At 37.9% G+C, this 27,762-nt stretch overlaps 1 long non-coding RNA gene across 1 annotated transcript; it reads right to left on the bottom strand.

Annotated features, from left to right (window-relative positions):
* Window positions 1-686: 686 nt before the first annotated feature.
* Window positions 687-27,715, bottom strand: LOC144036979 (uncharacterized). Its single transcript, XR_013288768.1, has 3 exons — window positions 27,362-27,715; window positions 18,430-18,504; window positions 687-1,812 (listed from the first exon to the last, which is right to left on the bottom strand). It is a non-coding gene; the product is annotated as an uncharacterized LOC144036979 (long non-coding RNA).
* Between the last annotated feature and the right edge of the window lie 47 nt (window positions 27,716-27,762).

A 27,762-nucleotide genomic window follows, 5' to 3' on the forward strand; every position in this document is an offset into this window, starting at 1 on the left:
GGAGCTCGTTTGGCGAAAAAAAAAATGAAAAGAAAGAAAAAAAAACTCCGTGATGACGAGTGCATCGATTTAATTAGATCCATTCTTTTTGAGGACGTGGACAGCGTGGACGTTTAAAAAGAGAAGAGGGAGGCCCACGTTTCTCTCCTTTGCGCGGCGCGGTGGAGATCGGACGGTCCGGTTTGCGTGCGTTAAAAAGTAGCCGGCGTGCGCAACGGCGAAGTAACTCGGGTTTGGATTTGGGAAAACCAAGTCATGTGCGGCGTTTCGGGGCTTTTGAATCGGAATTTTACTTCATCAATGTATTGATTCCAGTGTTTCAGCTTTATCTTTGCAACATTCGTGCACATTTTTTTTCTTCGTCGTTTCCATATGTGGACCATGTGTTTTATGCATCTTCCCAACAATCCACGTCACAAGAAAAAGCCCATTCATGGAATGCACATAAATTAAAAGCAGCTTTACGCTACTCTCTCTCTCTCTCTCTGTGTGCAGCTCACCTGTCCACATGACCAGACATGTCATAAACTCAAAGCAGCCATACTGCCTTTCATCATAAGCATAATGTAGAAAACACTTCAATTATTATTGAGACATTGTAGGAGACTATATCATTGGTCTCCTGCAGGGACAAAAGTGCACTTTCCCCCTCTGTCCAACCAGTGAACTCCCAAATTCACCTCAAAATTCACGACGGAGATGTGCGTGGAGAAAAGGAGGCAGGAGGCAGAAGGAGGAGGGGCGAGCAAGATGAAATGTGTTTCAATGATGGCCGAGGTCCCATGCAGTGCCGAGTTACATCCTCATGTTTGCTTGGAGCGGCTCAGAGGGAGAGAAAAAAAAAAAGAAGAAGCAGACGAGAGCGAATATATCGGGGAAGCTCCACATCATCAGCCTTGAACTCGTCACGTACTCGAAACACTCACACCAGTGAGAGGCCGACAGGGACATCATACTGGATTGCCTCTCACACATACACTAATGTAATGCTCTCATACACAAGAGTGAGATTTTGCCAAGTGAAACCCTTTTACATACCCTGTTGAAAGACTTTTACAAACACAAGTGAAATGCTCTCATATAAACAAAGCAACATTTTCACTCACATGCACACTTTTGCATAGGAAAATCTTTACACATCATATAGAAATGTGCTTACATAATAAAACTTAAATAAGTGTTTCAGAAGAGTTCACGAGAGTTTCACAAGTGTATAGCAATATGAGCAAAATTTTTTTTGTATGACAGCATATCACAAAAAAGGGTTTTATTTGTTATATATAAGCACAAAAAAAAATCTCACCTGCTTGTAAGAGAGCATTTGTGTGTCTGAGAGCGTTTCGCCAGCGTGTGATTGTAAAAAAAAAAAATCATTTTTGCGTATAACTATTACTGCATATGAAACGGTTCTTAATAATTTCCCAGATGTGTGTCAATTAGTGGAGCTCAGATTTCAAAGCAAACATGGTGAATCGACATATAGCTGTTATGCTGCACAAAACACCAGATTCTCCTGGTTGTGTTTGTGACTAAATGCTTTCAATGACCACACAAGCTGACCCTTTTTATGTAAATAGATTGACTAATAAAATCAGCATTTTCTCTCTCTTTAATGTAGAAATGGTCCATCTGACATTTCTTACCTCATATTATAAATACTGTGGGGTGAGCTCAGCAGACAGATTCCTCCAGATGTGCCGCACTGCTATTGGTTGTCTCCCTCCCCCACCAAACCTTAAGTTTCAGATTTCTCATCAGAAGGTGAGGGAAAACGCAGGGGATTTAAGGGTGGAGCGTGTCCGAAGTGGCAAGCTGGCAAGAGAAATAATAATAATGACAATAATAATAATAATAATAAAGAAAAACATAACATTTCTGTCATTGAAAAGGTAGCATGGATGTCATATCTTCTTTACAAGTGCTCTGATACGCTGTTAATTTAATTCATTTAATTTTCCCAACTGGATAAATAAAGTATCAACCGAGCTAGTTAGCTTGCTACTTCTCCATCCGAGTTTCGAACCCAGAACCTCATAATTGTGATGCTTGACTGTTTTTATCTATAGAGTCACTGGTGGTGAATGAGATAGAGTTCATGTAAATACCTACAGTATAATGTCCCGATTTGACTCACGGGGGCTTAGGGGGGTAACAGAGGTGATCCAAAATGGCGAGTGTGGATGGTAGCGAGGGATGCATACGAAGGTTCAGACACTCTGCCCTCTTTGACTCTCTCATGGAGATGGAGGCGCTAATTAAAGAGGGTGCTACATGCACATATACACATGCACGCACACACACAGCAGACATTCAAGGGCGGTTGAGGTTTTCAAATTACAGTCTGTGTTCTCTGCAGATTTTTCTTCCCTCTCTCTCTCTGCAGTGGAGTTTTCACAAAGGAGGAGAAACTGTGTGATTCTGCTCTACTGTGAATAATTCGTACCTTAGTAAAACAATTAGCATTACCTTGGTCTGGCGTGTATATTTTTTTGGATGTAGGTTTAGGTTTTGGCCCTGGCTGGAAAATCCGTCAAGCCATTCAAACACGTATTTAGCTTGTTGAGATTGTGACTTCACTCCATGTTCTAAATGTTTGATATTATCTTATTACTCAAGCATGTATTTATTTATTTACTACTGTATACAATGTATTTATTATTGTATTAGTGGCCCACTGTCGTATGGTGTTCCACAAGGTTCTATTTTGGGGCCCCTGATGTTTTCATTGTATTTGCTGCTCCTGGGTTCCATCATGAGAAAAGATAGGATTTCTTTTTACTGCTATGTGGATGACAGTCAGATCTACGTCCGGCTGAGCGCAAAGGAGACTTTCTCATTGAAGTCACTTTTGTCCTGTCTCGAGGAAATCAGTTTCAGTGTTTTATGGTGTCTGCTGTATTTTGTTATTAACTTATTTATATTATTTTATTGACTTATTCACTTACAAACTTCATGTGTTATTTTATTATTATATATTATTTATTTATTTATATTTTTTTGTTTACTTACCTACTTATGTTATCAATTAATTTATTTTGTGTTATTTTAGTTTTACCCGTCTTTATTACGTGACTGATTTTTACTCCATGTACAACACTTTGTAAGCAGAAAATGGTTGTTTTAAAGTGCTTTATAAATAAAATTGAGTTGAGCTGAGGTGTTGCACGAAACATTGAAATCCGTCGTCATCGATCGTCATCGCTCTCTTCTTTTTTTTTTTTGATCATTGTTCTTGCCTGGTTTCAGGAGACTTTATTGAGAAATGGACTGAAGAAAAATTAAAAAGCTATCAAGGTGATTAGATGACACCAATCGGTTGCATGTGGAACACTCATTTTTAACTGAAGCAAGCCCCACATGTGAAGCAGCTTCAGTCACTTGTTAAGAGTGATGAAGCGCCGTCAGAAAGGCAGGCCGAGTCAAAGAATCCTCCTCCCGACAGGCCTGAGCGCATATCAGCAAGCTGAGACCCAAAGCAGCATTCAGCCAATGACAGACTGACTGCTCGGCACCCAGGAAGGAAGAAGCGGGGAGAAGTAATAAAAGCTTTTTTTTTTTTTTAAGCAACACCGCACTCAACATTGGTGTGGGATGCATCAAGATGTCTTTTCTTAATGAAATTTGTCTCTTATTTTGGTAACACCGCTTCCCCCCCCCTCCCTCCGTGTCTGCATATGGCCACCACGTCTACAGGATAGGGGAGGGATGGATGAAGAGAAGGAGAAATTATGAAAGAGCCGCTCCTCGATTATTCTACAGAGGGTGCGAGAGTGAAAGTCTGGGTTAGAATATAAAGAATAAATATTTAAAAAAAAAAATATATATAAATATAAAATAAATACAGTATAATTATATAAATATAAATAAATTAATAAATAATAAATAAATAAAAGGAATGCTGCCATTCTATTTTTAGATTATTCTTTTTGTTCTGTAAAACTACTATAAAAGTGAAAGTAATTCATCTGAAAAGATTTTCTTTCAGTGTAAAAGCCATGAGAGAGAAAGTGAAGAGTCCAAGGCAGGATAGTGAATTCAAAGTAGGAACCTCCCTTGGCTGGAAGTATAACCCATGGTTAGATTTGCCTGTGTGTCCACATGACTCAGTCTGGTCAGCAAAGGCATAATAAACGTGACAGAAATATCCCTATACAATGTCGCCCGAGTCCAAGGCAGGCAACTAATTGCTAGATGGTGCTGTGCTGTGGTCTGAGAAGCAGAGGAGGGAAAAAAAAGGGAAGAGGAAGAGAATGTCTGTTAAGGCATTTCGTTTTGCTTTTGAGAGTTCAATAGTGGCCACAAGGAGGAAATGGTCATTAAGTCATTAATTCAGTTCAAGGGAAGGAATTGTTGTCAGTGGTTCTCAATTTTCTGATTCCAGGGACTGTTTACATGAAATTACTTTTTCTTAGGTCCTATTTATTATCTTAACACCATTTAACATTACTACCATGTGTAATCCCCTCAAATGTAATATCACCACCAGGTCGACCCTAAACATGAGTCTAAAAATAATTATTTCAAAATGTAAACAACGGAAGTCATTCATAGAAATGAAGGGTTGCCTATTGGTATCTTTCTTAATTAATGAGAGAAATTATCACACACAGACATGTGTCTTAATGTGTATGTCGAAATTCTTCTATTCGGTGTGTCATTATACTTCAAAATAAAAGCATAAAACAAAGAAACCAAGTTACAAAAGAACCATTTTCCAAATGTGTGTTCCGACAACTGAACACACTTGTGGCATTATTTCTACAATGGTAATCAAATATTTTCAGAAAGTTCTTCCCAGCCTTCTTATAGTTCCCATAAATATGTGCAACAACCAGCTAGAGGGGTTAAATAATGACTTTGGGTTTTTGTCTGTGTACACTATATTTTAGTTTTGGTAAAAACAACAACTTTTTTTTAACCTCTGCCAGTTCAGCACAAATGAATAAATTAAATAATGAACAGCTGCAAAAATTGAGGAGTTCTGAAAGCTTTGACCAAGTAGCACATAGGAGTGTTTTCAACCTCCACAATGCATTGGAGGTGAATAATGTGTCAAGACAATAATACAGCCATGAGGTCTTATTTACACCGCATCACTTCTAAACCAAGAAACAGACCAAACCTTTGTCTTAGAAACCGCCACTCAAACCAGATAATTGTAGTTTGCCAAAATACCTGTATCTTTTTGGCCCTAAATTGGGTACTGTTAGCTTGAGATGCTAGCACTCTACTATGCAGTGTGTAACTTGTTCATTAGACTACTGCTATCTATTTTTTTACCAGAGTTTTGAAAAGGACTGGATTTTTTTTTTTCCAATCATCCCATTTTGTAATTTATTGGTTTAATTATAGATCTTTACGTACATATGCTAATGAATGGGCTCCAAATATGTAAACATCCACTGTAATTTATGCTAAATGATTTAAGATCATGATGCAGAAACTATACAAGCATTGAGGACATCATGAAACCCAAAATATTCCTTCCTTCCTTCCTTTCACAAATTTTTGGTGCCAACAAAGTTTCAACGGCTTTATGTATTTTGATGTCGCAGAATTAGAAAATGACATTCGTTTCCCAAACTAGCTCTAGTTTTTGAGAGATTCCATATTTTTGTGGAACAAAAGTGCTAATAATACGCAAGTTATGAATCAACATTGGCATTCTTTTGATGCTACATCTTTCACTTTTGATGCCATGTTGTTCAAGACGGCAATCGTTATCGCAGAGAGCCTTAATTCGCCAATCATGTTTAATGTGAAAATCAAGCAACAATTCAGAAAATTTGAAAATATTAAGTAAACAAAAGAAAAAACAGGTGGCGTCAAAGCACACACACGCACACAACTTTTAGTAACAATCAAAGCACATTAAATCATTCACTGCCATTGACGGCTATAGACGTCAAAAATTTATTTGAACTATTTCTATTGGTTTAACACGCTTTCCCACTTTTGTTAACAAGAGTATGAAAACCTAGAAATACATTTTTGTACATTTAGAACAGATATAACATTTGTGATTAATTGTGAGTTAACTAGTGAAGTCATGCGACTGATTATGATATACTAAATTTTTAGTCGCCTGACGCCCCTAATTTTTTTTAATCTTTTCTTTAAAAAAAAATTGCATCAGGCGATAATTTTTTTGTATTGTAATTAATCACACGACTTCAATAGACTCACAATTAATTACAAATGTAATATCTGTTCTAAATGTACAAAAAAAAATTCCTAGGTTTTCATACTCTTGTTAACAAAAGTGGAAAATATGTTAAACTAATAGAAATAGTTCAAATGAATTTTTGACGCCTATAGTCGTCAATGGCAGTGAACGAGTTAATTATCAATGGGCAAAAATGTCACTTTTTAAACTGCACAGCAACTGAAATGGCACATTTGAAACTTTTAAGGGGCAAATTGAGAGCAATTTATTTGTGGTCATGCGTGTGCAAGATAAGCAGTTGGAGAATCAGCCTCTCAAGAACCGCTTCAGAGGCTGCTGGCTACTGAAGGGTTAAGCCGAGAGAGAGGGGATGAAATCTTTTCCGTATATTACTGCGCACATGAGGAACACATTTAAGCGAGTTCAGCTGTCTGGAGTCTCTCTTTCTCTCTCTCTCTCTCTCTGGCTGGTTCGAGGTGGAGAAGTTGAACACAGCCATATATCATTTCCCATCTGGGAAATGCACTGTGAGACCCGGATGAGACCAGACAAGGGACAATGTGCGCCATCCGTAACTAACCTATGTGGTAAACAGTTTGACAAAGACTAACTGGTCTAGAGCATTGTTCTAGAATGCGCTAGGATTATTTTAAATTGAGTGCAGTTTGGATTAGAAAGATAATACATTTGAAGATGTAATGGAAAATCTAATAGACATTGAGAAAAACATGAAAAGCAAAAGCGTCAAAAAAGGAACATAAACAGAAATGAGAGCGATCACATTAGCTGGCTCCTCCCATCCCGCATTTAGCCACACCCCTTTGATTTTGGTGCGATCGATGGCTCAGCTTTCAAGAGGGAGGAAACTCTTTGCTGCTTTCCCCCCCTCTATGGAAACGCTTAGCTTTTGCTTCACTTTCACATACCAAACGTGTACTTTTAACATTCCCCATTTGTCTGAAACTATCATTTTATGCCTGATGCACATCTACTGCTACTTGATAATTTAATTGATGGTATAAATAACTGAGCCCCATGCTAATCCTTTTTTTTTTTTTTCAGAGTTCAGTATTGTTCATTCGGTAATTTTACCGATTTGACATGTCATCATCATTGCTCTCTTTTTTCCTTTTTTTTATGTGGGTGAGAATTGTATGTGCGTGCGAGTGTGTGTGTGTATTCATTAGTTCACCTAAAACCTATTAAAAAAATCCCATACCGTTCACCTAAACCGAACACTTTCAGCCAGAGTCGTGAGGCCGTCAGGAGACCCGAGGAAGGACCAAAGAAGGCCCCATGCTAATCCTAATGACGACAAGTGCTGTAGAAAATGGATGGATGGACTTTTGAGGTCCAAGCTGACTTTCACAAGATGGGAGTTTTTAATTCACGATTCAGTTTGGTCACAATAAAATGAATCTGCCCAATTTTATGCTGGTGGGTTCTACTACAAGATGTCATTGAAGGTTCTCGCAGTGAAAGTTTTGTGTGGAAAACAGGCTCAGGTCAAAGTTGAGTGTGAAAAAGTGTGTCACGTCATGCCTGACCTTGTAAATGATGTTTGAGCATCTTGTTGCTTAATCAATATTTAATCATATAAATAATTGAACATGAGAGGCTTAATTAGTGAATCTGCCTCAGGGAAGATTTCGTTTTTTACTAGCGGCTGCAGTCTGTGACAACAAGGAAGTCAAACGACTCTTCCAGACCTCCTCACCACTTGAATGATTCCCCAGATGGAGTGCAGGAGGGGAAAAAAAGGTGATTTCATGTATCGCAGGCAGAGACTTTTTAATGCAACCAAGATTTTTTATTTTTTATTTAGCATACTTCTAATAGTAAAAAGTTGCAATCGTCATTACCTATAATAGTTGACACGTTTAAGTTTGTGTGATGGAGTTGGAGGATCCAAATGCAGGGAAATGAGTCATCTCAAGAAAACAAAATGGCTAAAAGGGTACTAGCATCAATGTCGCCAACAGTTTTAATTGGCCGCCACTTTTTCTTGTAAATTTTGAATATGTTCAGAATTAAAATGGATTTTACAATGAATACTAGGACAACCGTTCGATTACTGTAAATGAGGCAAAGTCAAGATGGCGGCCTGCATTTCGGCTTGTGCCTATTTTGCGCCCGAGGAGAAGTTGAGGAGTTGAGGTGTGTGCCACCTGCTACCCTTCAAACCTCCACCTGCCCCATAAAACACCTGGTGGGCGCCTGCGGAGGCCAATCAGCCTTTTTGCCCTTCCACAACTGTGTGCTCAAACTTAAATTTTTTATTTATTTTTTTTATGATCAGGGCTCCACTCATGATCACATGAGAAAACATGCAACTTGACACCCTTCCACAAAACCATACTGTCCTTGCCCTGCCTCGTCTTCCTCATCGGAATCAAGAATTCAACTGAAACGGATTTTTTTTTCTCCCCCTCCTTTGGAATCAGAATGTCTGTGAGCACTTTTACTCAAGTATTTGAGTCTGCTGCTGTGTCATTTTTTCCACCCGCTAAGCTCGTGGGAGGAGGCTTTCTTTTTCTTTCTTTTTTTTTTTACAGTGGAAGGAAGAGCAATGGGAGGAAGACGTCTCCTGTTGGACGTGGAAAAAAGCTACTAGTGACCATTCACCGACTGATTCCGAAACAAATCCATTTGAAATAATTTTACAAACAAACCCGCAAGGTAGATAATCAGGCCCAGTTTGACCCCCATTTCCCCCTTCTGATCAATGTCAGTAAATGCCCGATTATAGGATATGTCAGAAGGATTATCCTGTGGTTTGGGTTATATTGAGTGAAGAACTCACTACAAATCCAGAGAAACACTATGGAGCAGAGGAGGAGGGAAAAGAAAGGAAAGGAAGTGCTTCACATCCAGCGATAAACAGTTGTTAGGAAAATTGCTACTTCGTGGCTCCGCCTTACAAGACTGAGAACAAGAATCACGGATATTTGTAAATATCAAGCTTGGATTTGAGGCCCACACGTTAACAATGCCATAGTAGGTTACAATAGAGTCCTTCCAACTCTATTTGCAAATTAATTCACAAAGACCGCAGGGATGCCATAAAAACGGATCGAGTGTAAATTAGTGTGGATACATGTCATTAAATCACTAACCCGCTCAACCATGGGAACTTGCTGCTCAGCTGGAAATACTTTATACTTCCTGTGTTGCCCCCTAAATAAGTTAGTCTGATCATGAAGTCGTATACCTACATTTGTCCCAGGTAAAGTTGTGCATACCATAATTAATTTAGGGGTGAGAATTGTAAACATTTTTATATACGTTTTGAGGGTGGGAGGCCTTTTGTGTGTTGACACCTGGAACCCATTAGGACCGTGTGGTGGGCACATTACTTTTTAAGGTGAAGGGGCTGTTTTCTCCACAATAAAGTCAGACCTTACCCCCTCCCCAACCAATCATGTGACATCACAGGATGCGAGTTAACAAGACTATATGCTAATTCGCTATTTTGTTTATGTACAGTTTAACAGTTCAACTTTCAAAAACAATAATGCTGATGTAACAAACAGCTTCTAAAGCAGCATTCGTAAGACGCTTCTAAAGTGGAAGCTAGGACAAGTGCTAGGTTCTAGGATGCTGCCCCACTGCTCACCAAAGTATCTCGATTTGGAAAGTTCTCTACTTCATGTCAAATGCTAATGTTGGTGTGGACGGTACTTTCCAAAAAGATACAACAACAAACCGGTAACATTTTATTCTTGGCAATACTCCATCATGAAAAGCCATGCTAGCAATGTAGCCGCCACGGTTGCGTCTTGCTAGCAGCTACAGTACAAGACTGCTAACTCTACCTTGTGTCACGGTTTTATTTGGCTTTTTGAGGCATTTTTTTGTGACGCTAAGCATTAGCGTACGCAACACCAGTTGAAATTAAAAAAATATATTAGTGTTGTTCCATCTATTGACTGCTAAGATGGTTGACAGTTAAACCTCATTATCAGAGAACAAAATGTGCATAAGCCATGTTTTCAAGAATACCCAGTACATTTTTTCCTTCATAGAGGGGTTCTCAAAATTTTGGGTTCAGGGACCCCTTATAGACGAGACACTAGCGGCAAAATGATATACTGTACATAATGAATTGCACATTTGGCCCTTGGTAACCCAGCATTTGTGCTTTAAAAAGCGCACTGGTAAAGATGGAACTCATTTGGACAGCCATCACACGAACCCACCAAACTGCCCAACAAAACTAACCCAAGCTTAACTATACCGCCATCTTGTACCAAGACCCAACACTCACACCTTTCAATTTTGGGTCAACTGTCCTGAAAGGGTTTTTTACTGTGTGTCGTCGAGTGAGTGGTTTCAGAGAGTTGGACAGTGATGGAAGAAATTCCATTTGAGAATTACAGATGTTTTTTTCCTCCCTTTCTTTCTCTTCAGGATAGCTCCTCCTCCTTTTTGGATTTTCTCTCTCCGTCTCGCTTGCGTTTGACGAGCGCTCAATGGAAAATCACCATCACTGCGAGTCGTCTGCTCAAACGCAACCTGCAGACTGCTGACCGGGATAATAAGATGTAGAAACAAGAAAAGACTTATCATAATAGCATTCTTTTTATCTCGCAAATGTATCAATTTTGTAATAATAAAAAAAAAAACTGCAGGTGATTTTTGTCAGTCTGAAAGATGAATATGGGATAAGCATGATATGAGGAAGTGTGAAAATTAATTAAAAAAAACGTAGAAGAGAAAGACAAGAGAGGTTGGTTTAAGTAAATAGAGGGGAGGGGGAGTTAATGGAGGAGGGAGCTTTAAGGGTAGAGCAGGCGGCCCATTACATAGTTAAAGCATGAGCACATGCCTGCTGGCTGACATCCACTGTGAACGTTTTGCATCTGGTTAGAATCTGCTCTCCTTTTCCTTCTTCTCCTTGCATTCAAAGCCTTTCTTGAAAACATGGCCATTTTCTCCATTTTTCTCATATGCCCTTTTTATATCCTTCCTCTGAGTCTCCTTCAAGTTCTTTCTCCCTGTCAAACTCATTGATGGATTAAAAAAAAAAAAAGTGGCCAGCATTGCTTGAAGGAGAGTATTGTATTCTGCAAGGGTCTATCCGATTAAGTCTCTTCCCGATTTGTAAGAGGAAATTGTACATAGCAGTACTTTTAAGTAGAATTTAGATGAATTAAAAATAACATCAGGTTATTAATAAAAACTTAATTTCAGTTTTTTTATTATGGCTGTATTATTCTCATATATGTCTTTCTATTAGTTGTAAACTACTACAAACTACAATTATAAAGCTCTTTTTTTTTTTTTTTTAATGGTTCACATATCCAGGTGTAACCTATGATGTGTCTGTCAGCGCCATCGGTTGGTAAGGTACAGTTGTGGTAATACAAACAATAAAATTAACATGGATGGGCGAGTGCCGATACCAGGTATCGGTACCGGGCCAATACTCAACATTATTTCAAAGTATGTCCGTTTTATGATCAGGAACTAGAATTTAGAATAATATGAAATTTCCATTAATTTCATGCAATTAAGGAAAATGCTTTATTGAGATTAAAAAAAAAAAAATCTAAAAAAATATTATTTTTTTGGGGGGGGGGGGGGGGGTTAAATATCAAAAGTACTAGTGGTACAAGAAGCTCAATAAATGTTGGAAATATGCTAATGTAGTAGCTTCTTAGTTGTGCTTTGCCTGTAAGTCCCAGAAGGGCAATGGGGGAGTATACAACACATTTGGGGTCTTGCTCATTGACTCTCAGTCATTCCTTGTTTGAAACAGGGCAGTCAGGCAGGTATGGGCATGTCAGAGTCTCCGTGCTAATATAGATGTATATTGTCACCATTTAGCATCCTTCCATTACTTGAATGCTTGCCTTCCTTTCTCATTTTACTTCCTATGCGCTATTATTATATCCTGCCACATCTCCATTTTTTTTTTTTAACAGTCTTTTCTTCTTCCTTTCCCACCTACTTTGCTTTGTTAACCAGATGATCTCCAGCAGCCACTCAAAATGCAGGGGAGGAGTCTGAGCAAGAAAAAAAAAAACATTCTTTTCCCACCTCTTCTGTTTCTTTCTCTCGCTTTCTTTTTTCCAAGCTGAACTTCATGATGACCAGAAATTTCTTCCACGTGTCCACTGTGAGCTTTGGATGTGGAGGAGGGGAGGAAGAGAACATGTCTGCTTTGATCGAACTTTCTGCTCCTCTTTTATTTTGCATAACTTTTTATTCTAACACTCTTTGCACTTCACTAAACACAGTTGGCAAACTATTATTAACTAGCATTACTACAGTACAGTTGTCAATTGCCAAATGTATGCTCACTTTAGATAAAACAAATGACACATTTCAACTGTTGGAATGCAATAGATTTTAAAAGGCAAAATGAGGGGTCGTACAACCTGTTTGAAAAGCTGGTGCGTGAGTCACATATGAACCTGCTCAATTCTTTAACCGGGCTCATTGAAACTTTTTCAAGAGTCCTAATGAATGTGTATTAATATGAATTGATTAAGCCATTTTATTCCCCTCAACTTGATGATGAAATTGCATTTATTTTTATTTACATGTTTTTACCAATACTACTTGATATTAATCTTACTAAATCGTTTAAAAAATATATATATTTTTTGTATATTGGAAAAATATTAGCAAAATAAACATTTTTACAGCCAATTCTGTTTTAATTTATTTATTTTTTATTGGATATTATTATAATTAGATGATATTAATTCTATTAAATAGTTTATTGATTTTTTTTGTAAATTGGAAAAAAACTACTAGCAAAATAAATATTTTTACATTCAATGCCGTTTTAACTTTTGTATTAAAATATTGGATAATATTAAAATTACATTATTTATAAATTGCCCAATTTAAAAAATAGACCCATTTATTTATTTTACGTAACCTAATTCATGACCTGACCTAGCCCATTAAAAAAAAAAAACTACTCCTTTTTCTATAAATGAATGAGTAAACATCAAGACATGTGTAAGAATGTAAAGTTTACAAATTCCCGTCAAGATGCAAGCAACATCAGGACTTGTGACCTAAGTGGCCTTAATTCTATAAGTAGGCGGGAGCAGTGGGAAAAAACAAAAACAAAGGAGGAAAGAGGCCCTGACTGGTAAGCAAAAAAGAAGTGATGAATTTTGAACCTCCTATTGATATTGAACCACCCAAACCGTTATTTAACAATGTTTTTACTAATATTTTAAATCCACCTTTGGGAAGCTGTTTATTCACCATTGGACAACACTCGGAAACTAAAGCTGTTTCCCACACTAGTGTATGTACACTCGCACCCTCAGGTGAGCGTGTGCCTGCGTGTAACGACACCATGTTGCCATATTTTCTTAGCCTCTGTCAGGCGGCATTGACCACACCGTGCAAGCATCGGAGGTGCTTTCTCTGACTGCTCCCTCCACTGTAAAGTGTCAACACACAAGTTCTTTTAACCACCCCAACACATATGTGGAATCAAATACTGTGGCTGTAGAAAAATATTCTTTCTGGACTCTTTTCCATCTCATGTCGATAACGTTGGTCACCAAAATCTTAGAAACCCCAAACTACTACAACTTTCCTTTCTTTTCTTTGATCCTTCCTCGGGTCTCCTGACAACCTCACGACTCTAGCTGAATTCTGAAGTATTCGGTTTAGGTGAACGGTATGGGATTTTTAATAGGTTTTAGGTGAACTAATGAGTACACACACACACACATACAAAATAAAAAATAATTAAAAAAAATAAATAAATAAATAAAAAAGAGAGCAATGATGATGACATGTCAAATCGGTAAAATTACCGAATAAACAATACAGAGCTCTCCCGAAAAAAAAAAAAAAGAAACCCAAAACTACACAAGCAAAAAAAAATAAAAAGACCCTTTAAGAATTGTTGTCTGCAGTGTAAATAAAAAGAGCATCCCTATTTGGTGATTATTCCGAATAATTCAAATACATTGTTCAAGGGAGCCCTGCCGCAAACAGCACAAATCGGAATAATTGACATCCACCAAAAGATTTATAATTGCCTACAGAGGCCACAAAATGGCAAATTATGGCTTGTGTCCGAGTAAAACTCCTCAATTTACTTCCACATAGTTCTTGGTTACAAAGATGCCACAAAATGGTGGCCACGCACTACATTTGTAGAAATAAAGCTCCTCAATTCACTTCAACATAGTTCCTTAGCAGCGCAATGGCACAAAATGGTGGCCAAGCCCATTTTTTTTTTGTCAAAATGAAACTCGTCAATTCACTTCAACATGGTTCCTTCGCACCAAGATGCCACGAGATGGTGCGGGTGTGTGTGTCTCACCATCACAGTCCAAAATCCTCACTTTGAATACTCATACTCATACTCAATTACGACCTAATGATGATATTTACAAAGTGTTACTTGAAACATTAAAAGTATATTAGAAGAACATTTGATCAACACTACTAGTCAGTATGTAAAGTATAAACTAGTCCTGGCTTTAGTTCAAAGTTTAGTTTGCTAAAGTTGTGCTCGAAAATGGACATTTTGCTCCACAAAGACTTGCAGATGACGTGGCTGGGTCGAGCTCCTTTACTCGCACTTTTCTGGTGGTTCGAACGGTTGCATAAAAAGCAAAGAGAAAAACTTCATCGCGAGGCCAAGAGCAGCCAAAGCGAGTGGAGTGCTGGCGTTTATTCCGTACTGCCCGCCTACTATGTGGAGCTCCAGCATTGTTTAGGGAGGGACATCTTCTGCTTCATTTACAGCCTCCGCCATTTGCATCTGCAAAGCTCGAAAACGGTCTTTCCTTTCCTTTTTTTAATTTTTTATTTTTTTTATAAATCTGCTTTATGAGACATTTGATTCTAGGTCACAATTAAGGTGACAATTTCTTTGCTTTGCTGCTTTTGCCAGATGTGTTTCTCGTGGGTTTCCTCCCCGTGCAGGCCCCCCATGATTCATTCTCCACAGAGATCTTAAAAGGTCGAAAATCTTCCCCTCCCCCCCCAAAGCCGCTGGTTTGCCTCAGTCACCAACAGAGGGAAGACTCAGCTGAGGGAAGGAATGAAGCTCAAGTGGAATCTCCATAGCCAAAGGCTTGTTTTTAGTATACGTCCTGCACCCCTGGTGGTCGGAAGGGGGAGAAAGGGGGAGGGAGCGAGGGACGGAAAGAGGGATGAGCCAGGTGCCATCTTGGGTGTGTTTAGTTGGGCGGACGCACAAGGTGACACCCTGAGGGTGGAAACACACGTCCAAACGAGTGGATTGACCATAAAGGAGGCGGGACCAATTTTGTGCAAACTTTCACTGCTGCTGAGAGAATACGAGAAAGGAAAAAGTGCTCTTTTAAACTCCTCCTCTTCTATTTCTCTACAGTTCCCACCCTTCCCTCACTTTCCCCAAATCCACCCTAATGCATGCTTCTCTTTTCAGAGTTTGTGATTGGCTGGATGCAATTAGCACGTTTATGTCACAGCCTTGTTGATGATGAATTAAATTAAATTTGCTTCAATTTCAGTACACAAAAGAACGTCTAAAATGGTGACCACCTTCAACTCTTCAACCCAATCTACTGGAGCAAAAATAATGAACACAATCTTGAGTAAGAGTCGCCCAGTCTGCTCAAAACCTGCAGCTACACCCTAAAAACAGTTATGTCAAAAATCCAACGAACCCAACTTTTTGAGTTATTAAACAAATTAAATTAGTCACAAAGCAACCTATTTTCTTTGGCTTATTTGTTTGACCCAACTTCTTGGGTTAATTGAATAACCCAACTGAATTTGGTCAAATATGAACCAACCCAACTTTTTGAATGATTTAATAAAAATTTTTTTGGAAGCAGATTAAATAACCCACAGAGCAACCCGGTTTGTCGGGTTGTTTTGTGGGTTATTCAACTGACCCAAAAAGTTGGGTCAAATGAATAACCCACAAAACAACAACTGAATTGGGTTAAAAATGACCAAACCCAACTTTTTGAATGATTTAACCCAAAGAGTTGGTAAAAAATAAGTAAATTAATAAGCCACAAAATAGCCCCGTTTTGGGGTTGTTTTGTGGGTTATTTATTCGACCCAATTTTTGGGCTCAATTTAATAACCCAAAAAGTTGGGTCAAATGAATAACCCACAAAACAACAACTGAATTGGGTTAAAAATGACCAAACCCAACATTTTTTGAATGATTTAACCCAAAAAGTTGGTAAAAAATAAGTAAATTAATAAGCCACAAAATAGCCCAGTTTTGGGGTTGTTTTGTGGGTTATTCATTTGACCCAATTTTTGGGCTCAATTTAATAACCCAAAAAGTTGTGTTGGTCCTTTTTTGACCCAGTTTGGGTTATTTTTGACCCAATTGATTTTAGAGTATACAAAGTGAGTGGGTTAGGAAAATAACCCAGCATTTTTTAGTGTGTATGAACAATTTAAAGTGATGCATGTATTTGGAGGAATGCGTGAGGAAGTACCCTAAGAATTACCCAATGATTCAGAGAATTTGATGCACACTATAAATGATGTAACAATGACATCCACCACACATATCAACGGAGTGCGGAATCAGTCTGGCCGCGCCTGGATCAATTACACCACAACTTAGACCCGGCTTCACCTGGTCTAAGTCTAGTTTACTGCCTGTCACCTAATTGAAAATTAGGTAGAAAATAGAAAACGACCAGCGCGATGAAAGTTAAGTTGAAGCAGATAAGGATAATTGGCTAAAGTAAATCTGATATTGTTTGTGTTCCATTGTAAGCATGGTGGAGCAGTGGCTGACATGTCTAGCTCACAATATCAAGTTCTCGGGTTTGAATCTTGATGCCAGCTTTTCTGTGTGGATTTTGACTTCCTCCCACATTCTAAAAACATTCTTTTTAATTGGTTAACTGAAGCCTGTAAACGGCATATAGGTGTAAATGTGAATGCTGGTTACTGAATGTAACCTGCAGCTGACTGGCATCACCATTTTGAAATCATAAAGACCCCTATAATTCCCGAGAGTGTTTTTCCACCAGCTATAGCTTGTCTTTATGGTGATTGCCTGTTGAGAGAATCCCCCCCCCCCCCATTTCGCCTGCAATAAAGTGTGCAATTGTCAAAGAGTGAGGAAAAGCCCTCAATTACCTGCCGTCTGCTCTGCGGCAACTTTAGATTTCCTCAGTGGGTCATGCAGGAAGTCCTTCGCGGGCACATTGCAACATCAGATCATCCCAAATTTGGGTATCTGAAAATTGTTGTTTATTACAAATAATGTATCTTTGCGAATCCCAAATGATGTTATTGGTCGTGTTAGTTGCTTGTTACAAGTGCCCAGACTTTTGAAAAGGAAAAAGGAAACAGGAAGTTCCATCTAAATGGGACAGCCTGATTTTTCTGATAAGTCTGTTCGAGGACTACTTTGGTCTCACTAGATATTTAATTTCTACCCTGAGAATGTAGAACTTTTAACATGGATTTCGGTCCAATATGAGACCCCTATTGATCTTGTTTGATGGCGATGATTACAGGACATCTGACGATCCAAACTGGCTCAAGTGCAAACAGTATTTAAGAGAATTTCATGATACAATTTGTAAACGTAGGGCGCTCGAGCTCAAGTGAACCCAAAGTCCTCTCCTCCTCTATGAGACGCAAGCTGCTGCCACGTTGTCTCTCTCTCTCTCTCTCTTCTCCCCGACTCGTCCTCATTCTCTCGCTGGACTTTTCTCACTACTACTTCGTCGGCCTTGTGCTTATGTTTCTACTTTATCGCTAAATGGTTTTCTTCTTTTTTTGCAACAGTCCTTGTGTCACCTTTGGCCTATGCACTCTCATTTACACATTTATATTGCAAGGTTGTCTTGGAAAACTGTATAATAATAAAATAAAATAAAAATATAGCTTCATTATTGTTTGGTGGAAATCGCACCTTTGCAAGCTACAAAACTCAAATGTTCATATAACACAAATATGATATGGAAATAAAAAAAAGAAAAAAATACAGCACTTGTCCTCATTAGGGTTCGGGTTGCAGGTGAATTGGGGCCTATCCCAGCTAACTTTGGAGCCTGAGCCGAGATTTGAACGCAGAATCTCAAAACCGTGAGGCAGACATGCTAACTACTGTTGAACTGCACTGCCATGATGAAGACAAAATTGTCAAAATAGCTTTTCTGGACTCTTTTTGTCAAAAATGTATTAAAGTTCCGGTAACGTTTATAGTCTAGTAATCATTTGCGGTGTTTATCTCTCTACCTGCTCATCCCAACTATTAAAAGATAAAATTGATTATTTTATCATTTCAACTCAAATACCTTTTTGCCATCTGAGAATGACGCACAGTCCAAAACGCCTCCCACAATCCTTTTTTGAGGGAGCGCCTCAAACATCTGCAGAAGAAAAAGGAGAGAGAGTTAAATAAATAAATAACTTATTTTCTTTAAGGAAACTATGAAAACTAGTGTTAAAATGTAAATCTAAGTTTAAATGCATTCCCTTTTTTACGGTACACTTTTGATGTTGTGGCTGCTTTAAACAAAATGCAGTTTTTGTAGGACTTTCCTTTTGTTTTTATAAACCTTCACTAAAACACTCTTCATTTTCCGAGTCGTGGTTTTTGTTTTCAGACAAAGGATTGGATCGTCTGCAGGCCATTCCTTACTTTGCTTCATGAGTGAGACAGCAGCATCCTCTTCTGGTTGAAATGTTGAACAAACATGCTGGAGTCTGAATGGAACAGCTTCTCCACTTCTAGCACTACAAATATTGCAAATTCTACACACCATGCTGAATGTTATCTTATTATTATTTTTTTTTTTAACTCAGCTCTTACATAAGTACTCTCAGTGGACCCTGCAAAACGCATTGATAGATAATGAGATAGTGTGGATGTAAAACGTGCCGTCGTAAGGCGAGGACTGCCTATATTGTACTCCTGCACCACTAGAGGGCAGTATTGCACTTTATGGAATAAATAAATAATGAAACCCAAATGTTACCAGCAATTGTTTAATCTCGGTTGCTATTGTGTAACCAACATTTGAAAAATAAAAATACAATTATATTACCATCATTAATTTATAGATGTTGTCTGTACTTGCGCTTTCCAATCAAGTCCAATTATGATGAAAAATATTCTCCATAAATGGCTCGTATTTTCGTACCATATTTGTCTATAACAATGCAGTCAATTCTCAAATGTTATTTCGTTTCAAGGCCAACAAACTCTTGTACATCTCTCACATACCCAAAAACATCACATACACAAAAAATTGACTCACCGAAAAAACAAAAAAACAAAACAAAATAACATCTAAAAAAAAAATGGAAAAAAATAAAAAATAAAACTCTCAACGCTAAAACTCACTAAAACCATAAAACCCTCTCAGTGAGACCTTGTGTGAGTTTGGTGGGTGTAAATGAGAGTTCTTTTGTGTGTGAGGTTTTTTTTTGGGTGGAAGGGATGACAGCGATAAAGATAAACAATAAGAAATCCGTCATTCTGTAATCTGGATTGCCGCCCTCAAACCTTACACGGATATTAATGCTCAGGTGTATGAACACTTTTCGAGAGGTAATAATAGACGGTAGGCGGTTAATAGCTGTTGTTTGATTGATGTTTTGCCCCGTCACATAGCGAAATAAACCACAACCAACAGACTGTCCTCACACCTGTAAGCTTACGGAGCATTCAGTAACAATCAACACTATGGAAACAAACAAACATAATGTTACATCTTCAAAGTCTCATGTTTATAGGCTGCTAGTAAAACAATCTGTTGCCGAGTTGGGGGGATGCAGCAAAGTGTTTGCTAACACATTGTGAAGGTAATTGTGAGTGCATGACACAAGCAGACCGCAGAGTCATTAGTGTCCATTTGGTGTTCTCTTCACAAATATTTTGCACCTATTTACAGGGCTGGGAGGTAACGAAGCTCAAACACTTCACTCGATTTTTCAGGTATCTGCACTTTACTCGTGTATTTTTCTAATCACTTTTTACTTACTTCTTACATTTCAAAACAGCTAGAATAGTCACAAATATTTTTTTTTACAACAATATTATATGGGCCCCAACTCATAGCATTCTTCAATTAAGCAGAAAAATCCACCTGATTTTATCCATCTCAGGGGCGGTCATTGACTGCTGTCGACTGAAAATAACATCACAGTGCGCAAGGGCCCGGGTTACGCCCAATCACTGATCACCAGTTTTCTGGCTTTGGTCATGTGACATTCGCAAGCTGTTCCTTTTTTGTAGGGGTGGGAATCTTTGAATGTCCCAAGAATTGATTCGATTCCGATTTTTGGGTGTGCGATTCGATTCAGAATCGATTTTCGATTAAGAACGATTTTTGATTCAAAATGATTTGATTGACAATGATTATTGCTTCAATTTAGTTTTAGGAATCGTAATGATCTACTCCAGTCTGACTCGCTAATGCTAATTAGTGCGCTACTCGCGGCACTTTTATCACTCAAAAGAACGTTTATTGGAATAACTTGATTGTGACTTTTTCCTTTTACTCTCTAATGTGGCCACAACTTAACAGTGTATCAGACCGCGTGGAACCACACTGCCCCTAAGTGGCCAAAGCGGGTACAACATGAACAGCGCTCCCAATAAAGGCACACACAAACAAAGGGAAGACAGTATAAAATAATTTAAATAAAATCAATTTTGGGACATTTAAAATTGATTCTGAATCGCACTAAATGAGAATCGCGATTATTATGAGAATGGATTTTTTGGGCACACCCCTACTTTTTGGTAGTCTATTTTTATCCTAATTCGGGTCAAAGGTATTTGTTATGTAAATCGCCACACAAGGGACTGGATGCTGTCATGTGACTGAATGACTCCATTTCATTGGTCAAATGTAGTTACATGAGCTTTGTGAAACAGTTATGTGTTCTTAACATGAATACGCAAGTAAGTTAACTCATTCACTGCCATTGACGGCCATAAACGTCAAAAATTCATTTGAACTATTTCTATTAGTATAACTTTTTCCCCCCACTTTTGTTAACAAGAGTATGAAAACTTAGACTTTTTTTTTTTTAATAATCTTTTTTTTTTTTTAATAATCTTTTTTTTTTTTTAATAATCTTTTTTTTTTTTTTAAAGATAAGATTATTAAAAATTAGGGGCGTCAGGCGATTAAAAAGAAATATTCAAGCTGCCTCTGTGCACTTTTGAGCATCTCTATCTTTCTTTTTGTCTTGGACTTCAAAGTAAATCTTTGGATGATGAATCAGGTGACAAAAAGCAATGATAAGACATGTGGAAGAGATGCAATATACGGAGGAGGCCTCAGATTGAACCGTTCCACTCTCAATCTCACATGAAGGCATTATCCGCATCTGCCAGCGCCTTGTTTTCTTGGGTTACCGTCAACTTCTTAAATTTTCTCAGAAAGACACTGAACTTGAAGTTTTCCGTACGTATGTTTACGGCCAACATGGGAATAGTCGTCATGTTCAAAATAAATAAAACCGCGTGGTGCAATAAGATCGTCTTAACGTCTTCATGCAATCAGTCGCACATTAGCTGCTAAATGACAATTCAATTCCATTCATTTGCATGCTGTCATCTCGGGTCCTAACAAGTCGCTCAAGTGGCGGTCTACAACTAATAAGTAGTTCCCTGTGCGTGGAGGTGTTACAAGGCTTCAAAACACTAAACTGTCATTTGAAAAAAAAAAGGCATAAATATAACAAAGAAGCAATTGTTGTTATTTTTAACAATGCACAAACATCAATAAAAAACGTTGGCGGGATTATTGTGCTGACATAGGGCAGTTTCCCAAATATACTAAACCTGCAACCAATTCTTAAAATATTTTTTGCTATAAATGTTTTTTTAACTCATTCGCTGCCATTAACGGCTATAGCAGCAAAAATTCATTTGAACTATTCCTATTAGTTTAACATTTTTTCCCCACTTTTGTTAACAAGAGTATAAAAACCTAGAATTTTTTATTGTATTGGAACAGATTTAAAATTTGTGATTAATCGTGAGTTAACTAGTGAAGTCATGCGATTAATTACGATTAAAAAATGTACATTTTTTTCCACTTTTAACAAAAGTATGAAAAAATAGAAAAAAGTTATTGTAAAAAAATATTGTACATTTAGAACAGATATAAAATGTGTGATTAATCGTGAGTTAACTATTGAAGTAATGTGATGAATATATATATATATATTTTTTTTAAATATAATAATCTTTTCTTTTTTTAAATAATCTTTTTTCCAAAAAAGAAAATATTATTAAACTTAGGGCGTCAGGCGATTAAATTTTTTAATTGTAATTAATCGCATGACTCCAATAGTTAACTCATGATTAATCGCAAATGTTATATTTTTTATAATTGTATAATATATATATATATATATATATATATATATATATATATATATATATATATATATATATATATATAAAATATTTTTTTTCATACTCATGTTAACAAAAGTGAAAAAAAAAGTTCAAATGAATTTTTGACGTCTATAGCCGTCAATGGCAGTGAATGAGTTAAACTGTTGGGCTATTTTTATTTCATGGTCACATGTACAGTATCTCAAACTATGTCTATGATTACAGCTCGTTTCCACTGCTTCTCCCGCTTAAATTGTAATAAGTATTCCATAAGCGCCACAAATCCCCACAGGCAGATTACCATGAAGACATTTATTCAAACGCTGTCATGCAGAGCAGCGAGGAGGTGCCGGAACCTTGAGTCAATTATTGCGGGACAAAGGGAGCAGAGAGGTGACCTATCGGAAGGTGGTAAAAGTGCACCAGACCGCAACGTCGACGACACATGTGCTAGCAACTCTTTTAATGCTCATGTCACGCTTTCTTAATTGAGTTCACTTCAGTGTCGGATTATTCGGTTTGCTGGAAGAAGTCGCGCCCGTGACAATTCTGTTAGCTGTTTGTAAACGTCTCAGTGGTGCATCAGCACGACCATGAAATGACATCCTCAACTTTGAAAGTTGTTAAAATTGTCAAGATGAGGACAACGGATGATGTTATCTCACTTGGAGAGAAAAAAAAAAAAAAAAACGTTTTTTTTGTGTTTTTTTTAGCGTGATCAAAAGCATCTTCTTGCTCGGGGCTTCTTTATGACTCATTCTTGTAAAGGTGCTGTTTTTCTACTCAGAACTTTTCCTATGCAAGTGCACACATAGAGCAAGGAGTGATGTGTACAATTCCTCCACAGACAAAGTGACTTTTACCAATGATAAAATAAAAAGTGATTGAATCATTGTAAGGCAATATTGCTTAATTTTTTTTGATTTTGTTCTAGGTAATTATCAATTGCATTCGATTTGCAACAATAACACTTCTTTTCTTTGTGATTAATGGCATGCTTGTGCTCCTATTCCCTCCACTAATCAATTAGTCACTATTATAAGATTGCCTCACTCCCTTGATAATAACTAAGACACAAATTATATTCATTTGAGACCCTGAGATCCACGCGTGTGCAGCATTTATAATAGAAAAATCACAAACTGTTTTAATGACTTCTCTGCCAGTCTCAGTCTAACAGAGTGCAAACTAGAAAAGCACTAAATAGGCAGAAGAGGAATTGTAATGCAATTGCAGCCCCAAATGCAAGTGGATTGTAACGATCTACTCCAGTCTGACTCGCTAATGTTAATTAGCGCGCTAGTCACGGCACTTTTATCACAAAAACAACAACTTTTATTGGAATAACTTGATCTTGACTTTTTCCTTCCACCGCAACTTAACAGTGTATTAGACCGCGTGGAACCACACTGCCCCTGAGTGGCCAAACCGGGTACAACACGAACAGCGCTCCAAATAAAAGGCACACGCAGACAAAGGCAGTATAAAATAATTTAAATAAAATAGATTTTTGGACATTTAAAATCGATTCGGAATCGTACTGAATGAGAATTATGATTCTTATGAGAATTTATTTTTTGGCACACCCCTATTAAAGACTAAGAGCTATGTGTTACTGGACTGGCGTGGCTGCTTTAGAGTGCCTCATTGTCAGCCATGAGTGTGCGCATGTCACATCAGCCTACAAATGTTTCACAATTTTGAACTTTTGATTTTCACTTTACAGAACTTTAAACTGATGTCAACATTAATGGCGTCAGACAAAATTTTATTTCCGTCATCAATTGTGTTTGACATCTTTTGTCTAGGGACTCTCTGTCCAAGTTCAATTTGAGCATGCGAACGCGGAGAATTTTGCTAGCACTTAGGATTCGAGGAGACACGCGTCGCCCACGAACACGCTTGCATGCCGACGATAGGAGTGAATAATAACACGGTGCCGGTGAGGTGACGTCTTCTTTTAGTTGGAGTTATAGTCTTGCTTATGAGGAGTGACGGGGACGCTCTGAGGGGGATTCGGCAACACGGAAGAAAAATGTGATCTTTGAAATGGATGCATTTAAGCCCATTTTTGATGCTTTATTTGAGTGATTAAATGTCTCTTCAGCAGGTACACGCACACTGGGAAAATGCCCCCCCGCCACTGGTAAAACTGACATTTTGGATGATGCAAAATATTGAGTTTTTGTGAAGCAGATATGATGCTATCTTCTGACTCAGCCAAATAACACAACTTCATTCTCCTCCGCATCTCATAAAAGCCCTTTACGGATGAATGAAAGTCCATACAGAACCACACGGGATCCCATCCAATCTCCAAATCCCCGTTTGATGACGATTTACAATTTTGCAGCTTGACTAAAGTGTCGACGGGACTTCTTTGAACGGCTGCGTCACGAGTGTGAATGCAAAATCTCCTCTCCCGAGATGGCTGGTAGGAAGCGCAATAGCATCCTTTTGATCTTTCCGAGCGGCAACTTTTCCTTACACCTCTCCTCCTGACTCATTCATTGCTCCGTCCTCTGGAGAAATTAGGCTGCTAAATCTGCAGTAGTATGCAGTGAGAGGTGAACGCTTCTCATTTTCAGCTAATTGCAGTCCTGTCTTGGCAGATGGCAGCCATACCTTACAAGCTGGGGAGATCCTCATGCATAATGGATGACTGAGATTGTTATTAATAATGACGTGACCTCCATCATGGCCATTTCGAAACCCCATCTTTTTCTTGACCCGGAGTATTAGTGCACCGTGTTCTTCATCCCTGTCCGCCATGTATCTAAGGCGTGAATGTGCCAAAGTCACTTGAAGCAACAGTATGGATTTTTTTTATCCCCCATTCCGGTCAAAGTCAGCGAGGGCCAACTAATCGTGTGCCTCTAAAAGATTATCATGAGTGATTATCCTGAGGTGTGGACTGGATTGTGTTAAGAGTGATTTGTGTGAAGAATTAGGCTGAGTGATCATGATAGCGGCCCATCTCAGGCAACTTCACTCATTCACTGCCATTGACGGCTATAGACGTCAAAAATTCATTTGAACTATTTCTATTAGTTTAACATTTTTTTTCCCACTTTTGTGAACAAAAGTATGAAAGCCTAGATTTTTTTTTGTATCGGAACAGATATAAAATTTGTGATTAATCGTGAGTTAACTAGTGAAGTCATGCGATTAATTACGTTTCAAAATTGTAATCGCCCGACGCCCCTAATTTTTGATTTTCTTAATATAAAAAAAAAACCTTATTAAAAATAAATAAATATCTATATATTTTTTTATTTTAAAGAAAACATTATTAAAAATTAGGGGCATCGGGCGATTAAAATTTGTAATCGTAATTAATCGCAAGACTTCACTAGTTAACTCACGATTAATCACAAATTTTACATCTGTTCTAAATGTACAAAAAAAAATCTCGGTTTTCATAGTCTTCAAAAAATAGTTGAACTCATAAAAATAGATCAAATGAATTTTTGATGTCTATAGCTGCCAATGGCAGTAAATGAGCTAATATTTTCACGTCATTGTTTTATTGTACTGGCACTGCTCAGGACTAAAAGTATCAGTGAGTTTTTAGCAAATTAGCAAATGCATGAAATATAACCACGACTTCTCATTTATGGTAATAGCAAGTTGACACTAAGCACATTAGTGAGTCAATCTATAAATGATATTTAATGTACAAAATAAAGCAGAACTGTGCTGATATTTCATTTCATGGTCTGGTTGCACTCTACATGTCAAAACTCTTACACCTTTATATACAACAAAATCTCTTAGTTCAATAAGTTTTATATGCTCAGCACTGAAGCACCACGGAGGACGAGGCAACAAATGATTTTTTTTTTTTGGTATTATGATAAAAATATTGTGTCTGTTTCCAAAAGCTATACAAAAGATCCACACAAATGAGCCTTGTATCAATATGACCATGATTCTATTCAGTTGTAGTCTGAAGCGAAATGTGCTGACTCTCACGTTTGGATTTTCCAAGCCGGAATGACAACTACGGTGGCCTTTTGGGTCAGAAAGATGTTTTTGTGGAATTTATGTTGACAATGTGATGATAAACAGACTGATAACCAATAGTGTGCTGACGGCTAGCTTTAGCTAGTTTAGTTTTTTTTTTATAATGACTTTGCTGACTAGGTAGTCCTTTCTTTTCGAAGCAACATAGCGCTATATACATGCTATACCGTCACGCCACATGACGTGTTGCAAACTGGCTCTGCAAGGATTAGATCCAAATATCCTTTCCCACCCTAAAGAACCATTTGATGAATTTAATCCTTGCAGATCCACAAAGGCAAGTCAGACTCACGCTCACAGTTCAATCAATACTTCTCTTTCGTTGACACCTGTGTCAAGGTCATGCATACTGCAAAGACCCCCCTGCCAGCACCGAGATTTCAGAGGCATTATGGTAGATAGGGGCTTTAAGATGTTTATTTATGAAATAGTGGCTTTCAATATATCCACGTCATGACTGTCATTCTAATCTCCCATATCAATAAAATCTGTCTTTCGAAATATTGGTGCAAGGCAAAGTGAGTGATGATGTATGGAAAGCAATATAAAGAATAACAGTCCTAAATGCCACCTTGAGGATTTTGTAAATATGGAGGAGCTGGTTTCGATTCCACGCAGCACAGAGGGTTGTGCGCTTCAGCCCTGTTATTAAACCCACTAATGATATTTCATATTTGTGATCAATTTATTGTGGTCACGTTTCAGAATGTTCCGAGCAAGCAGCGTCAAAGCAACAACATGGCAATTTCATTTAGCAGATATAAAAAGTCTACACACCCCTGTGCTTCCTTTCGAACACAGGAAAGGATAGCAGCTGGTTCATATGAATTCTGACGTACCTGGTAAGCCTATTTTGTAGAATTCGAACGATCATATCCATCAAGTACTTCTAGGTCATCTCACTCGGACAAGATAGGAAATTTCCTGGACAAAAAAAAAACTGAATCTGTTTATCGCAACAACATTTACTCCTAGTGATCACCAATTCAACACTTATGTTAGTACAACCACAATACATTATGATTATAAAGAGCTTGCATATCAGATTCAGCATTTGGATTGTGTATGAGGTGGCAAAAGTATTAACACTCTAAGTTATAGTACTTGTCCAAAAATAATAATAATAGTAAATACATATTGGGCCATGCTTCCCAGAGTTTGTTGCTGGCATTGTGACTGCGCCTCCACGTTCCTCCGACCCGTAACCATGGTTGGCTTGACGTCACATAGAGAGCACTCA

The sequence above is a fragment of the Vanacampus margaritifer genome, chromosome 17, assembly GCF_051991255.1.
Source record: "Vanacampus margaritifer isolate UIUO_Vmar chromosome 17, RoL_Vmar_1.0, whole genome shotgun sequence".
Lineage (NCBI taxonomy): Eukaryota > Metazoa > Chordata > Actinopteri > Syngnathiformes > Syngnathidae > Vanacampus > Vanacampus margaritifer.